At 35.7% G+C, this 18,480-nt stretch overlaps 1 protein-coding gene across 6 annotated transcripts in view; it reads right to left on the minus strand.

Moving 5' to 3' along the window:
• Window positions 1-18,480, minus strand: part of TTBK2 (tau tubulin kinase 2) — a 148,896-nt gene that overhangs the window by 95,216 nt on the left and 35,200 nt on the right. The window contains exon 1 of one of the 6 annotated variants that reach the window (XM_012766577.3): window positions 6,982-7,070. The exons of the other annotated variants lie outside the window; for them this stretch is intronic. The gene's annotated coding sequence lies outside the window, so the exon portion shown is untranslated. Of the gene's footprint in view, window positions 1-6,981; window positions 7,071-18,480 lie in introns of those variants that run through there. 6 annotated transcript variants of the gene reach the window in all.

Genomic DNA, 18,480 nt, shown 5'->3' on the forward strand with positions numbered 1-18,480 from the left:
TTAGAAATCAACTCCAACAGAAACACTTAATTCTACACAAAGTCATAGAAATTAAACAACCTATTGCTGAATGATTTATTGGGTCAAGGAGGAAATTAAGGTGGAAATCAAAAGATTCCTCAAACCAAATGACAAAAGGGACAAAAGTTATCAAAATCTGTGGGATTCAGCAAAAGCAATGATAAGGGGAAAGTTCATAGCCTTAATTGCCTACACCAAAAAGAAAGATCACAAATCAACAGTCTAATGAATCATCTCAAGGAACTAGAAGAAGAAGAACAAACCAAAGCCAAACCCAGCAGAAGAATAGAAATAACTAAGGTCAGAGAAGAACTAAATGAAATAGAAAACAAAAAACTAATACAGAAGATTAATGAAACAAAAAGTTAGTCTTTGAAAAGATAAAAAAAAAAATTGATAGATCTCTCGCTAGATTAAGCAGAAATAGAAAAGGACCCAAATAAGTTCAATCAGAAATGAAAAATGAGGTAGTACAATTGATACCACAGAAATACAAAATGTCAGAGCTGGAACCCATACTACTAAGTGAAGTATCCCAAGAATGGAAAAACAAGCACCAGATATATTCTCCAGAAAACTGGTATTAACTGACTAGCACCTAAGTGGACACATAGGTACTACAGTAATAGGGTATTGGGCAGGTGGGAGGGGGGAGGGGGGAGGGGGGTGGGTATATACATACATAATGAGTGAGATGTGCACCATCTGGGGGATGGTCATGATGGAGACTCAGACTTTTGGGGGGAGGGGGGAAATGGGCATTTATTGAAACCTTAAAATCTGTACCCCCATAATATGCCAAAAGAAAAAAAAAAAGAAATAAAAAAAAAAAAAAACATATATATACACACACACAGAGAAAAAGAGCAAAAGAAAAAGAGCAACCTAAAAAAATATGCCCCCAAAAAGGCTACAATTTGTTAAACCTGGTATTTGGATTATGAATGGTCTTTATTTTCTTGTTTTTACTTTTCTGAAGATCATTGCAAAAAATAACGTTGTATTTAATTTTTTTTAATTATGAGAGATAGTAAAATTGTTTTTGGTAATACCTACATTATCTTTCATTACTAATCAAGAAATAATGAAAATATGAACTAAGCATATGATTTCAATAAATTATTAGAGGATGAAGTAAAGCCAAAAGAAGCAAAAAAAAGGTAATTAAAAGTAAAAATAGATTTTAATACATTAGACAATGGAAAAAGAACAGAATCAAAAACAAAACCGTAAATCCTTAGTGTAAAAACAAATTTTAGGAAAAAAGTAGAAATGTGTAAGGTAACAGATTAACAGAGAGCAGATATTTCTTTCAATTGCTCACATCTGTAATCTCAGCACTCTGGGAGGCCGAGGCAGGAGGATCGCTTGAGCTCAGGAGTTCGAGACTAGCCTGAGCAAGAGTGAGACTTCATCCCTACAAAAAATAAAATAATTAGCCGAGCATCTTGGCACAGGCCTGTAGTCCCAGCTACTCGGGAGGCTGAAGCAGGAGAATGGCTTGAGCCCAGGAGTTTGAGGTTGGAGTGAGCTATGATGACGCCACTGCACTCTCTCTGGGGTGACAGAGTGAGAATCTGTCTCAAATAAATAAATAAATAAAAGTACATATACTTGATGAAAATAAACTTAAAGTCTCAATTAAAATGATATGTTTATAGAACAAAAAAAAAAAAAAAAAAAAAAAAAGAAATACAAAATGTCACCTGTAAATACTATGAAAATCTCTATGCACATAAACTCAAAAACATTTAGGAAATGGACAAATTCCTGGAAACATACAACCTCCGAAGGCTCAATCAGGAAGAAACAGAACTCCTGAACACACCAATTATGAGCAACAAAATTGAAGCACCAATCTTCAAAAATGTCCTGGACTAGATGGTTTCACAGCCAAATTTTATCAGACCTACAAAGAAGAATTGGTACCTACACTGCAGAAATTATTTCATAACATCAAGAAGGAAGCAATCCTCCCCAACTCATTCTACAAAGCCAGTATCACCTTGATATCAAAGCCAGGAAAGGACACAACAAAAAAAGAAAACTATAGACCAATATTCCTTATGAACATAAATGCAAAAATCCTCAATAAAATTCTAGCAAATTGAATTCTGCAGCACATCAAAAATAAAAAATAATAATAACCCACTGCAACTAAGTGGGTTTCATCCCTGGGATGCAAGGGTGGTTCAGCATATGTACTTTCATAAATGTGATTCACCACATAAGCAGAAGCAAAAACAAAGATCATATAATCATCTCAATAGATGTAGAAAAAGCATTTGACAAAATTCAGCACCCTTTTATAATGAAAAACTCTTCACAAAACAGGCACAGATGGAAGACTTCCCAAAATTATGCAAGCCATATATGACAAACCCACAGCCAACATTATACTGAATGGGGAAAAGTTGAAAGCATTCCCCCTAAGAACTGGAACAAGACAAGGATATCCACTGTCACCACTCCTATTCAACATAGTGCTAGAAGTCCTAGCCAAAGCAATCAGGCAAGAAAAAGAAACTAAGGGTATCAAAACAGGGAAAGAAGAGGTCAAACTATATCTATCGCTCTTTGCTGATGATATGACCATATATCTAGAAAATCCCAAAGATCCCCCCAAGAGACTCCTGGAATTGATAAATAAATCCAGCAAAGCCTCAGGTTAGAAAATCAATGTACAGAAATTAGTAGCATTTCTTTTTTTTTTTTTTTTTTTTCGTTTTGATACTGCATACAGCAATAGTAGTAGCATTTCTATATACTAGGAACAGTCAAGCTGAGAGTGAAATCAAGGACTCAATACCATTCACAATAGCTACAAAGAAAATAAAATACCAAGGAAAATATTTAACCAAGGAGATGAAAGATCTTTACAAAGAACTATGAATCACTGAGGAAGGAAACTACAGATGTTGTAAACAAATAAAAAAAACATATCATACTCATGGATCAGCAGAATCAACATTGCTAAAATGTCTATACTGCATTTACAGATTCCATGCAATTCCCATCAAAATACCAATGTCATTTTTCCCAGATCTAGAAAAAATAATTCTACACTTTGTTTGGAACCAGAAAAGAGCCCAAATAGCTAAAGCAACCTCAAGGAAAACAAACAAATCTGGAGGCATCACTTTACCAGACTTTAAGCTATACTACACAAGGTTATAGTGACCAAAATAGCAGGGTTCTGGCACAAAAACAGAGACATAGACCAATGGAACAGAACAGATAACCTAGATATAAAATTGTACACATATTGCCATCTGATCTTTGACAAAGTAGACAGCAATATACATTGGGGAAGTGAATTCTTAGTCAATAAATGGTGCTGGGCAAATTGGATAGCGACATGTAGCAAATTGAAACAGGATCCATATATCTCACCACTTACAAAAAATAATTGAAGATGGATAAAAACTTAGATCTAAGGCATGAAACCTTAAGAATCATGGAGGAAAATATTGAAAAAATTCTTCTAGATATTGGCCTAGGCAAAAAATTTATGAAGAAGACCCCAAGGGCAATCACAGCAATAACAAAAATAAATAAATGGGACTTGATTAATCAAAAAGCTTCTGCACAGCCAAGTAAATAATCAAAAGAGCAAACAGACAACCTACAGAATGAAAGAAAATATTCGCATACTATATATCTGATAAAGGGCTAATAACTAGAATCTACAAAGAACTCAAGCAAAACAGCAAGAAAAAATTCAAACAACAATATTAAAAGGCGGGCAAAACACATGAACAGAAGTTTTCGAAAGAAGATATACTAATGGCCATTAAACATATGAAAAAAGCCGAGGCGGGCGGATTGCTCAAGGTCAGGAGTTCGAAACCAGCCTGAGCAAGAGCGAGACCCCGTCTCTACTATAAATAGAAAGAAATTAATTGGCCAACTGATATATATATAAAAAATTAGCCGGGCATGGTGGCGCATGCCTGTAGTCCCAGCTACCCGGGAGGCTGAGGCAGAAGGATCACTCGAGCCCAGGAGTTTGAGGTTGCTGTGAGCTAGGCTGACGCCACGGCACTCACTCTAGCCTGGGCAACAAAGCGAGACTCTGTCTCAAAAAAAAAAAAAAAAAAAACATATGAAAAAAATGCTCAATGCACTAATTATCAGAGAAATGCACATCAAAACCACAATGAGATATCACCTAACCCCAGTGAGAATGGCTTTTATCAAAAAGACCCAAAACAATAGATGCTGGTGTGGATATGGAGAGAAGGGAACACTTATACACTGTTGGTAGGACTGCAAACTACTACACCCTCTGTGGAAAACAGTATGGGGATTCCCCAAAGAACTAAAAATACACCTACCATTTTGTCTAGCAATCCCACTACTGATTTTTTAAATGTACAGTTTATGTAGTTTACACATGTAAAGATTCATATAACCACTACCTCAATCAGGAAACAAAACATTTCTATCACCCCAAAACTCCCTTATGCCATCCTTTTGTAGTTATGCCCTCCCTCTAGCCTTAACCCTTGACAACCACTGATCTGTTCTTTATTACTTTAATTCTAACTTTGGGGGGAAAATGCCATATAAATGTAATCATACAGTATGTAACCCTTTTGAGACTAGTTTACAGATTTATCCAAGTTGTTACATGTATTCATAGTTCATTCTTTTTTATTACTGAGTAGTATTTCCTTATATGTATATATATATATATACCACAGTTTATTTCTCCATTCACTCTTTGGAGGACATTTTTTGGCAATTAAAGATAAAGCTGATATAAATATTCATGTATACGTTTTTGTATAAAGATATACTTTCATTTCTCTAGGTTAAAAGCCTAGAAGTGGGATTGCTGAGTCATATGGTCAAGTCCATATTTAATATGTAATAAATATATGTTTAACTCTTTTACAGAGTTGCTATATCATTTTGCATCCCCAAGAGCAATGTGTGAGGGTTGCTCCACATCCTCATCAGCACTTGGTACTATCAACAGTTCTAATTTAAGACATTCTAATGATGTGCAGTGGTATCCCACTTTGCATTCTCTTAATGTTTAGTTATGTTAAACATCTTTCCATAAACTAATTTAACACTCTATATCTTCTTTGAAGTACCTGCCAAAGCTTATTAAATATTTTTAATTAGATTGTTTTCTTACTGTTGAGTTTTCATAGTACTTAATGTATTCCAAATATTTAAGTGCTTTGCAGAAATGTGATTTGCAAATATTTTCTCACAGTCTGCAACCTGTCCTTTTATTTGCTTAACAGTGTCTTTTGCAAACAAATTTTTAATTTAATGAAGTCCAATTCATCAATTTTTTTCTTTCATGAATTATTTTTTATGGTAATCAGCATAGAGATTCTGTATAAGTTTTGTTAGATTTACACTCAAGTATTTCATTTTTTTGGAGCTATTATAATTTTTTAAAATTCAATTTTCAATTGTTCATTGCTAGTATATAGAAACATGATTGCTTTTTGCAGTCTGAGCTTGTATTACTTGCTAAATTCATTTATTATAGGAATCTTTTGTGGATTCCTTGGGATTTTCTACATAGACAATCATGTTATCTACAAATAGGGACAGTTTTATTTCCTCCTTTTCAATCTGTATTTCTTCATGCATTTTTGCTCCACCAAATTCATTCTCTTCTTGTTCTGGGTCTCTGATGACACAAATGTTAGACCTTTTGATATTGCCTCATTGGTCCCTGAGGCTCTGTTTATTTTTAAATGTTTTTTTCTCATTGTTCAAATTAGATAATTTCTGTTGATCCACTTTCAAGTTCACTGACTCTTTCATCTGTCAGGTCCATTCTGCTATCAAATCCACCCAGTGAGTTTTTCATATGTTATTGTACTTCTTGGTTCTAAAAATTGCATTTAGTTTTTCTTTATGTCCTCTATTTCCTTGCTGGGACTTTCTATCTTCCCATTTATTCCTGGAGCTTAGTCATAATAGCTGATTTAAAGTATTTTCTCATAGAATTTTAAGATCTGTATGATCCTGGCATTGGCATCTATTTTCTATCTTTTTTCATGTAAGTTCACATTTGCCTGATTCTTTTTAAGCTGAGTATTCTAGATTGTATTATGGACATTTTGTTAAGAGAGTTAAGAGACTCTAGGTTTCATTTAAGTCCTACCTAGAATATTGGTATTTTTGTTTTAGCCAGTAATTGACCCAGTTGAGTTCATACGTTCTGACCAGCCTTCTGTAGGTTGTATTTCTAATATCAGTTCAGTTTTCAAAGTCTTTGCAGTTATATTTAATATGTTCCATAAGTGCCCCCATGCAGCTTCTAGCCTGGGATGTGGGCAGTGGTCTATCTCATAATTCAACTCTCAATGTCTATATATACTGTTTAGGATCAGACCCATGCACATACCACTTGGAAATCAGTTCAGGAGTCCATAAGCAACTGTAAGTGGTCAGTTTCACAAGCTCCCCCCTCTTCTGCAATATTTCAATTTCTTGGGGCTCCCTTTTCCAGCCTTCCAGCAGAAATCTGGGGCTTTATTAACTTCACTCTGCAGTATACTTCCCATGACTATGCACACATCAGGGCCAAGCAACAGAAGGGCAAAGGAAAAAGAAAAGCAATGGGGATTTGTCCCATTTCTTCAGACCACAGCTCCTCTAATCGGAGAGGAAAGGTCCCCTCTCTCTGAATTTTAGGCTTCTGCCTGCCCCTATAAGGCCACTGCAGCCACTACTAAGGATTGCTTGAGGCCTGGGCATAAGAAAATGAAGAAAAGAAAAAAAAAAAGAAGAAAGAAAGAAAAAGAGAAAGATGTGGAATTTCCACACTTTCTCTGAGCATTAGGAGACTCCTTTCCTGCCTCAAGTCAGAACTAGAGGACTTTTCCCAGTGCTTTTTCTGCCAATGTTAATGCTCACTTTCAAGTTTCAGGATACATTAAGTTTAGGCTGGGGCACACCAGAAGAAAAAAATGGTAAACTCACCGCTGGTACAGTGGTACTTTGAATTCTGATCTTCTTCCCCAATTTCCCTCCTACTATTTACTTTTCAGAATCCTCAAATAGTCACTCCAAGCATTCTGTCCAGGTTTTATAGCTGCATTCAGTGGGAGAAACAGGGTGAAGTGTGCTTACTCCATCTTATCTGGAACCAGAACCTGGACTACTGGTTTTCATAAAAAAAACCTTGTAGAACTGATTATTTTAAACTGCTTGTACAACTTTGATTTTAAGATTTTTTTGGGGGGGAAGGGGGTGGAGACAGAGTCTCTCTCTGTTGCCTAGGCTAGAGTGCCATAGTGTCAGCCGAGGTCACAGCAACCTCAAACTCCTGGGCTCCAGCAATCCTCCTGCCTCAGCCTCTGGAGTACCTGGGACTACAGGTGTACCCCACCATACCTGACTAATTTTTCTATTTTTAGTAGAGACAGAGTCTCGCTCTTGCTCAGGCTGGTCTTAAACTCCTGAGCTCAAGCAGTCCTCTCACCTCAGCCTCCCAGAGTGCTAGGATTACAGGCATGAGCCACCATGTCCAGTCAAGAAATTAAAAATTAAAAATAAATAAGTTCTGTTATAATCATATTGAGGAAGAGGGAAAAAGTAGGATCACATTTTTTTAAGCATATATACTTTAGGACATATGTTTAAAAAGTGAAGTTCTCAATTGTACTTTGTTTTATTTCTTTGAATCTTGTTTTACCTATGCATTTCTATAAATATCAGGACTATTATACATTTTTTAAAATAAGAAAAAAAGGTACGAGTTATCCAAAGTGTAAGACAGAGGAAGTAGTGTGCAGGTAAGAGTATATAAACTTTAAGAAACAGAAACAGTTCAGGATGACCAGCACTCTGAGTATAAGACCAACAGTTTCAACAGAAGAGGCAGGAGAAGCAAGAACGGGTCACTTCAGTGTTTTTTGTATGCCATATTAAGAGAAAGGAAAGGCCCTGAATTGTTTTAGCAAGCATTTGGGAGTGGCATATTTGATCGGCATGTTTGAAGGATCACTCCTGCTACACAACATTAAGGTGGGCAAAAAATGAGTCATAGTGATTAAATCTAATGGGTCACATCAAGTTACAGAACAGAATATATAGCATCATTCCATATGTTATTGGGGAGGTTGTTAAAGGAGGGAGATATTATACATACATGATATGTATATGTATATGATTATATGTATTATTACATATATAAGACTTTATATATGTGTTTACATATATATATATATGTATACCCAGATATGATTATAATATGGATAGAATATTTCTGGAAAAAAACACAGGAAACCGGTAACAGTAGTTAACTTTGAAGAAGGAAAGGAAATGAAAGAAAAAAAACTTTTGCTTTTCACTTTATTCTGTTGATTTTTAGATTTTTTACTGTGATCATTCATACCCTTAAAAAGGTTTTATAAAGGTTGTTTATAAAGAAATGGAGAAGCCAAGTGGGGTGGCACATGCCTGTAGTCCCAGCTATTCGAGAGGCTGAGGCAGGAGGATTGCTTGAGCCCAGAGCCCAGGAGTCAGAGGCCAGCATGGGAAACATAGCAAGATACTGTCTCTAAAAAAAAAAGTTTTTTAAGTAAAGAAATGGAGGGAGGCCTTATGTATCAACTGTGTTAGATATATATGATATTAAGACAAGATAAAGTATGAATGACCCTAACATTCAGTAGGACTGTTCTACACGTAGTTAGCACTCACATGCTACTATAGATCTCCCCCTACTTAAGATATTATAACTATTTATAAAGTAAGTTCACAATACAAAATAGCTTTTAATTACATTACACTATACTGCACTATTTTCAAGCAGCCAAAAATTTACAGAGAAGATAATAAATAAGAGTTGATGCTGAAGATAATTAAAATTACCATTATAGCACATATTTACTATGCTGGAAATATGTTTGCATTATTCTTTAAAATTTCTCAAGCACTAATTTATAAAGGGAAAAAGTAAAAGATCCTCTCCCTCTTTGACCTCTCTAATTCTAATCCCCTCAAGGGCTTTTTGAGTTATACACAATTCCAAATGTTCTTTGTCCATATGGAGCATATATGCATGTGTGTGTGTATGGATATACATTATATTCCATTAAAGGAAATGAGTCTCTGCTCCTTAAAATAATCTAGACCTATTCTATTCTCTACACATCCTTTTTATAAACTAAAACAGTGTAATGAATAAACAAATCCCCAAGCCTGCCGATAACATTAAATCTTCTAAGTAGGGAAATGTTAAAATGAACACATTGAACAGATAAAGTTTTCAGAGACTTCCTAATCCCCTTTGATGGAATGATGAACATTAATGACAGCAAGCAAAAGTTAATTTAGGGGAAAAATGCACAGGCTGAAACAAAGGAGCAGATTTTAGGTTTGTATAAGGCTAAAGGATATAATGAGAGGTAAGGGTGTCCCCTAACTATTCAGGTCCCAGAGTGCAACTACTATGCTTTCCCAAAAAAGGTCTCATTCGAGTAACTTTCATAGACAGTCTTCCATACTGGATAAACCAGTGGTCTAATCCAGAAATTACGTATTTCTTACATTATTATGACTGGGGGAGGAAGTAGTCATACTTTGCGGCAGTAGCTGAAGACTTCAAGCAGGGAAAAGCAGAACAGGTGCAGTTGCTCTCCTGTAATGGTAACCCTTCTTCCCAACTCTTAGCTTGTGCTCTGTAGCGTAAAAGGCAAAAATAAAATCCAGGACCATATTTCTTTTTTTTCTTATTATATCTGTCCAATCATTAGGTGTCAAGGACCACTATTTCAGAGTAAAAAAAAGTCCCCAAAAATCAAAACAAAATCACTTCCTCTTTATAGGCTATAAGGAAAAATATAGTTTTTCCCTGCATTTGTATGGGATGAGACAAATGAATTTCCAACTATCTTAATTGAGAATAAAATTATTTGGTTATTAAACAATAACATTTACTCTACTATTTCTTCGTATTAATAGGATCTTCATTTGCTTTTAGAAGATGTAAAGGAGCAAATTTTTAAATAATTAATCCTTTAATTATCTTTTTATACAAGGGAATATATAAACAGAAAAACCTCAGATTTAATCAAATTGATGCTTTGATACAGTATATAAGAGATATGCTAATAATTTTCAGCATAAAGTAAGGAGGTAAAATGAGACAGAAAGGCCAGACAATTTTCTAGTCACCCAATGACTTAAACAGTGATTTTTAAACACAACAAATTTCATTAGATTGAGCATACTATGGAAGGAACACACACAAAAATTAATAAGAAATTAGATCTACAGAATATTTTCAAAGAAAACATTCTCTTACACTTAAGTATATTTATATCCCAATTGGAAGCAAGTAAACAATGCATAAACTATTAAAGATCCTAAAAAGACTTCCTTTGATAAAAAGACATACTAAGTATAAATGCAGTTAAGTCCTCACTTAACATTGTCAATAGCTTCTTGGAAACTGCAACTGTAAGCTAAATGACAGAGCAGTGAAGTCACAGGGCAAATTACTACCCCTAGAATTGGAAAGACAGGCAGATACAGAGAATCACAAATACCAGAGCAGAAACCCCCCACAGGAACTAGTGCCAGGGTAAGGAAACTTGAACTGTAATTCATCAATTGCTGGAGGCCAGGTGTCAACAAGCCTGAGAGTTAAAAACTCCAGGGATATCCATTTACAGGGTGGACCCCCACACTTCTGTGAGATTTACCTCCAGGAATTATACCAGGTCCTCACAGTATATATCACAGAACAATTCTTTCATGCTGGTTCCAGCAGGGGGAAGAGAAAAGGAACCATTTTAAAATATGCCAGAGCACTCCGTTCTTAACAAGATCTGCCCTCAGGAGAAATAAATTAATCAGAGCCTAACCTGCTGAGGTTTTAACTGAAACCTAATTGACCTAGGGGAAGAGAAATACCCAACTCCAGCCTACCCTAACCATCCCATCCCATCCCATCCCATCCCATCCCACCTAAGGGGTGTGGGTATGGGACTGAGAAGCACTTGTGAAGTTCACAGTCCAGAAGCATAGGCTTGCTAAAAGATTGAGACCTAATCAGAGGACTACAGAACACTTCTTCTCTCCCCACACTTTACATTACTAAAGGTCTATTTACAGCCATTCCTTTTACTCAGTAATGTCTAGCTCTCCAGAAAAATATACAAGGCATATTAAAAGGCAAAAAACACAATGTGAAGAGAGGACAAACAGAACCAGACCTGGCTGGGATGTTGGAATTATAAGACCAGGAATTCAAAACAAGATCGATTAATACGCTAAGGGCTCTAATGGATAAAGTAGACAGCATGTAAGAAGAGATGGGCAATGCAGATAGGGATAGAAATCCTAAGAAAGAACCAAAAAGAAATGTTAGAGATCAAAAACACTGTAATTGAAATGATTAATGCCTTTCATGAGCTTATTAGTAGACTGAACACAATTAAGAAAAAAAATCTGAGCTTTGAAGATATATCAGTAGAAACCTCAATATCAATAGCAAAAAGAGAGCAGAATGTAATAGCTAAAGTGTTGGAAGAAAAAAAACCACCAACCTAGATTCTAAGCCCTGCAAAAATATCCTTTAAAAGTGAAGGAGTAGGCCGGGCGCAGTGGCTCACGCCTGTAATCCTAGCTCTCTGGGAGGCCGAGGCGGACGGATTGCTCAAGATCAGGAGTTCGAAACTAGCCTGAACAAGAGCGAGACCCCGTCTCTACTATAAATAGAAAGAAATTAATTGATCAACTAATATATATAGAAAAAATTAGCCGGGCATGGTGGCGCATGCCTGTAGTCCCAGCTACTTGGGAGGCTGAGGCAGGAGGATTGCTTGAGCCCAGGAGTTTGAGGTTGCTGTGAGCTAGGCTGATGCCACGGCACTCACTCTAGCCTAGGCAACAAAGGGAGACTCTGTTGCTTTGTTGAAAGTGAACGAGAAATAAGGACTTTCTCAGACAAAAAACAACAACAAAAAAATTGAGGTGATTTATTGCCAGTAGATTCGTTTTGTAAGAAATGATAAAAAGAAGGGAAATACTACATAGGTCAGAAATTCAGATCTGCACTGAAGAAGTAAAAAGTGAAGGTATAATAAAAATCAAATGGGATTTATCCCAGGTATGCAAAAGTGGTACAACATTCAAGTATCAATTAATGTAATATAGTACATCAACAAACTAAAGAGGAAAAATCATAGATTCATAGCAAAAAAAGCATCTGACAAACTCTAACGCCCACTCATGAAAAAAACTCAGTGAACTAGGAATAGAGGAGAACTTCCTCAATTTAATAAAGCCCATCTATAAAAACCTACAGCTAATATCATATTTAATGGTGAGAAACTAGAAGCTTTCCTGCTATGATCAGGAATAAGGCAAGGGTATCCCCTATCACCTTCCATTTCAACATCATCCTAAAAGTTTTAGCTAATGCAGTAAGACAAGAAAAGGTATACTGATTGGGGGAAGAAATGAAACTGTCTTTGTTCACAGATTACATGATTGTCTATGCAGAAAATCTAAAAGAATCAATAATAAACCCCTTTGGAACTAATAAGGGATTATAGCAAGACTGCACGTTAATATACAAAAAACTCCAGTAATCAGGACACTGTCATATTGGTAAAAGAACAAATAAATCAATGGAACAGGACAGAGAGCCTAGAAATAGACCTACATAAATAAAATCAATTAATTTTTGACAAAGGAGGAAAGGCAATAAAATAGAGAAACAAATCTTCTCAACAAATGGTGCTGGAACAACTGGACATCCATATGCAACAAAATGAATCTAGACACAAACCTTACACCTTTTACAAAAATTAACTCAAAATGGATCACAGTCCTAAATGTAAAACTATAGAACTCTCAGAAGATAAAATAAGAGAAATTCTAGATAACCTTAGGCTTGGCATTGACTTTTTAGACAAGATACCAAAGTCACAATCCATGAAAGAAAAAATGACAAGCTGGAATTCATTAAAATTAAAAACTTCTGCTCTCCAAAGACAGAAAACGAAATGACAAGCCATTGACTGGGAGAAAATATTTTCATAGGACCTATCTGATAAAAGAACTGATATCCAAATAGTCAAAGAACTCTCAAAACTCAACAATAAGAAAACAAACAATCTGGTTATAAAATGGGCCAAAAAATTTTAACAGACCACATCACCAAAGACATGCAGATGGCAAATAAGCCCATGAAAAACACCCACAGCACATGTCATGAGGGAAATGCAAATTTATATTAGGTCATTAAATATGAAATGTCCGATTTCAAATTAAAAGTTTATTCTATCTCAAACAAGAAGCAGTATAATTAATTAAAGTATGCACCTAAATTACTGACAGAGTTTTGCCATCTTAACAGTAGCTTGTTTAGGCCAGCAGCAAAGAAGCCTGGAGAGCGAGTGGTGATGACAAGAAAAGCATTTTCCACAGCTCATTCGCAAGAAGTGGTCCAAAGCCTGAAAGAAGTGGTAGTCAGTTGGTACAAAGTCTGGTGAATACAGTGAATGACAGAGAGTTTCGAAATCCAACTGCTATAGTTTGAGCAGCATTGTTTGTGCGACATGTGGTTGAATGTTGTCTTGCAAGAGGATTGGCCTGTCCCTGTTGACCAATCTTGGTTGCTTAATCATGAGCATCCTCATCATTTTGTCCAACTGGTTGCAGCAGACATCCACTATAATTAACTGACCAGGTTTCATGAAGCTATAGTGGATAATACCAGCACTGGACCACAAAACACACACCATTAGCTGTTTTTGATGAATATTCAGTTTTGGACTATGTTTCAGCACTTCATCGTTATCCAACCTTTGTGCCATATGCTTGTGATTGTCAAAAAGAATCCATTTTTCATCACAATACAGTGTAGAAATGGTTTGCCTTTATTTCGTGACAGCAAAGAAAGGCAAGCTTCAAGATATTTCTCTTCTGACACTCATTTAATTCATACAGAATTCAGTTTCTTTACCTTGCCAATTTGTTTCCAATGGTTCAATATTGTTGGAATCACAACGTCAAACCTTGCTGCTAATTCATGCATAGGTTGAGATGGATTCACTTCCACTATAACTTTCAGCTCATCATTATCCACCCTGGTCTCAGGTCACCCACATGGCTCATTTTCAAGATTAAAACTACCAGAATGGAACTTCTCAAAGCATCAACGTACTGTGTGTCATTAGCCACCAACACTTTTCTGATATTTTGAGCTCTCTGTGCTGCATTGGTTTCACCAAGGAACTCATATTCAAAATAACATGAATTTTTAACTTACCATGGTTTCACAAAAATTGCTCTAAAAAATTTTTGAAAGATAATTACAAGCCAAACCACATGCTTGGAAAAATGAGGATGTACCTTCACAATAAAACAAGAAGTGTCAAAGTGAAATGTCAACTGTCTAACTTAGTACTTAAGGAAATCGAACATTTCATACTTGATAACATAATATGACAACGAGAAGTCACTACACATGTGTTAGACTGTCAAAATACAAAACACTGGCAACAAATGCTAGTGAGGATGTGGAGCAATAGGAACTTTCATTCATTGCTGATAAAAATGCAAAATGATACAGCCACTTTAGAAGACAATTTGGTGGTTTCTTACAAAACTAAACATAATCTTACTACGCATTCCAGTAACAGCACTACTTGGTATTTACCCTAACAAGCTGAAAACATGTCCACACAAAAACTTACACAAGGATGTTTATAACAGCTTTATTCATAATTGCTAAAATTTGCAGGCAACCAAGATGTCCTTCAGTAGGTGAACATCCAGACAATGGGTTATTATTCAGTGCTAAAAAGAAATGAGCTATCAAGGCATGAAAAGATGTGGAGGAAACTTAAATGCATAGTACCAAGTGAAAGAAGCCAATACTGTAGGATTCCAACTATATGACACTCTAGATAAGGCAAAACTATAGACACGGTAGAAAGATCAATGGTTGCCAGAGGTCAGAGGGTAGGGAGGGACGAAGAGACAAAGCACAGAGGATTTTTAGGACAATAAAAATATATAGAGAGATGGTTCCTGACTTAGAATGGTTCAACTTATGATTTTCAACATATGATGGGTTTATTAGGACATAACCCCACTGTAAGTTGAGGAGCATCTGTATATAAATAATGGTGGATATATGTCATTATACATTTGTACAAACCCACAGAGTATACAACAGTAAGAGTGAATCCTATCGTAAACTATAGATTCTGAGTGATAATGATGAGTCAATATAGGTTCATTAATTGTAACAAATGCACTGATTTGGTAGGGGATGTTGATTCTGGGGGAGGCTATGCATGTGTGAGGGCAGGCTATATACAGGAAATCTCTGTACCTTCCTCTCAATTTTGCCGCAAACCTAAAACTGCTCTAAAAACAGTCTTTAAAAAATTAGGGGAAAAAGGAAATTTAAGATTTGCTTATTTAACTTCAGGATTTTAGTCATGTACCAAATTTTGTTAAGACTAGAATGGAAATCTAACTTTATAAAAAAGTATTTGATGGTTCCTGAGGCACTACAGAATTACTAAGGATCAATCAGATTTGAAATCAAGGGACAGAAGTTTTTTTTCCCTCTTACAACAGCACTGCATATAAAACTGTACTTAGTATAATAAAAAGAAAAAAAAAGAGTGGTATGTTGAGATAGTATAAGAGATCATGAAAATGGAGAAATGAAGATAGGTAGAATTATCACTATAAAACATTTATTTAAGATGGGAGAAAAAAGAATCTAACAGACTAGAGCATCAATTATCACCTTTGCACAGAGTTTCAAAGTAAATAAAATGAAAAACAAAAGAATGAAGATAACATATCATGAATAGAGAGAAAGAAGAGACATAAATAAATGGTTACACAAAGATGTATCTCTGAACAATGATATTGATAAGAAGAAAGGTTTAGTAAGTTTTATGGCTCTACTTAGTAGTGCCACTTTAGAGAATAATAACTGAGTGTAAAAGTACTATCTAATAGGCCTATTAACAGATGGTTTAGTTTAAAAGTGACTAAAACACTCAAATACATTTGTAAAAACCAAGTAAAACTGAAGAATCTACTTTGAGTCAATAGAGAACTGCAAATAGTATCCAAAACATTTCAGAAAGCTTTGAAATAGAGCAATGTCATATAGTAGCATGAGGAAGGTCATGCAGAAGAGAAAAAATAGGTTGGAGTACTCCTGTAGTCCCAGCTAGTCGATAGGCTGGGGTGGGAGGATCCCTTTAGCCCATGAGTTCAAAGCAAGCCTTGGCAACAGAGTGAGACCTCATCTATAAAAAAATGAAGAAAATATGGGGTAAAATGCTAAGTAAGGCCTTCACACTTCAGGGCTAATGAGAAAGGAACATACTAGTGACGAGAGCTTTGCCTGAGCTGAAGAAATCCTGGATTGTTAAGTATAGGAAAGACTTCAAGAAAGACAATGGAGAACTGAGGGAATCTGAGAAAGTGTATTATGTGAATTTTGAAAAGAGGATTGATTTATTAAAATGAGCAAAACTAGGGGTTAGGCTAAATTCATCATAAAGTATCTTTTTATCTTGTAAAGAAATAAATCCTTATACTAGCTATCAAAAATTAAACATCAATTTATAACCAACCATTCCTAAAAGGGTTAGCCCCTGATTGTATACCTTTTTCCTTAAAGATTTAGCCTTTTCATTGGGGTCACTCAGTAATAAGTCATTATGCCAAAAGTAAGACGATAGTAGCTCAGCCCTATAAAAATGTTCTCAAAGTGGTCCATGTTACACAGCACCCTCAATGAAAGAAGTTGTAAGGCATAAGTATGTAGAAAGCATAAAGTAGGAAACCAAGAGAAGAGAGTCAAGGCCTACCTCACTGAAATATACACGTATTTATTAAAACAGATTAGGGCCAGGTGTGGTGGCTCACACCTGTACACCTAGCACTTGGAGGCCAAGGCAGGAGGATTGCTTTAGGTCAGGAGTTCGAGATCAGCCTCAGCAAGAGCGAAACCCTGTCTCTATATAGTCCCAGTTAATCGGGAGACTAAGGCAAGAGGATCATTTGAGCCCAGGAGTTAGAGGTTGCTGTAAACTAGGCTGATGCCATGGCACTCTAGTCCAGGCAACAGAGTAAAACTCTATCTCAAAAATAAATAAATAAATAAACTAAAACAGATTAAAAACCTATTTATTTCCAGAAAGTGAAAGGTTCTTAGGAATAAGATGTCATGTGATTATAATCAGGTAGGAAAAACATTTTAGGTAATAACATGAAAAATAAAATAGAAGAAAACGAGAGAACTAGCATCCAGGGGTCTCTAATTCATTCATAAAAGGTACTAAACTGATCTTCAAGCTCTATCACATAGAATCCTGAGTAAACCATGGCCAAAATAGAGAAAAGAACCCTGAAGGGGCTGCAGAGCTGTATCCTGCCTCACCTGGAAGCATCTCTTCAGGGCCAAATAGGTAAAAGATAGATGAAGTGGCACTGTCTTGTCAGCACCAAGTTGATGCTGACATACCTTTCATGGGCTTGGCTGAGAGTAAAACAGATATCTTAGGATTTCTACAACCATGGAAAAGGTAGCCTCAGTGGCACCTGTCTATGGTCTTTACATCACTGAATTAAAAACAACTTGAGAGACATAGGGACAAAATAGAAAAGGTGAGAAAAAGAGAGAGCCATCTTTTTCTCTATTCTTCCTTTTCTAATTGTTTGTTTTCCTACTATAGTGACAATGGGTACTGATCTCACCACTATTCTGATTTACAATGTTGTGGAAAAGCTAACTTTGAGCTAAAAATGACTATTAAATAGATCTATAATTTTATTAGCATCATGCTCTAATCAAATGAGCCAACTGATAGAGAAACTTGGATAACTGGAAAGCTTAGGGCAAAGGGAAATAATCATCCCTATTTAATTTTCTTTCAGATCAAACAAATATCAGTAACATCAGAGTATGTCTTTAAACTGAGAACACAAACTAGCAATATATTCAGGGTTTTAGATCACTGGATTCATGTCAGAAAAAAATTATTTGTTCTCGTAGTTAAAAAAAATAATAATAAGGACCCAAGTAGTAAAATGGACCTCAAAAATGAAAACAGGGCCAGAAAGAGTTATTCTCTGAAACTGAAGTTAATGAGAATCCACACATAACTAATAGGATTATTATTAGCCCATCCTGCACAGTGACTAGAAGGCAGCTTCCTTACTGTGATTAAAGCATGTTTAAAATCCAAAGAAATGAGTGGAAACAACTAAGAGGTATTTATGATTGGTTATTTAAAAAAAAAAGAAAGGCCCATTTTACTATAGTGGATTTATGACAAGACTTTCTAAAGCAGTATAATGTTTCTACTAATTCACTCTCATCCTTACCATGAAAAGCAACTCCCAAAGTCCAATTATTCTAAGCAATCACATATTTCTACTACTACTAACTACTGATAAAATTTCAAGAGAAAAATGCTC

The sequence above is a fragment of the Microcebus murinus genome, chromosome 6 (genome assembly GCF_040939455.1).
Source record: "Microcebus murinus isolate Inina chromosome 6, M.murinus_Inina_mat1.0, whole genome shotgun sequence".
In the NCBI taxonomy this organism is placed as follows: Eukaryota; Metazoa; Chordata; class Mammalia; order Primates; family Cheirogaleidae; genus Microcebus; species Microcebus murinus.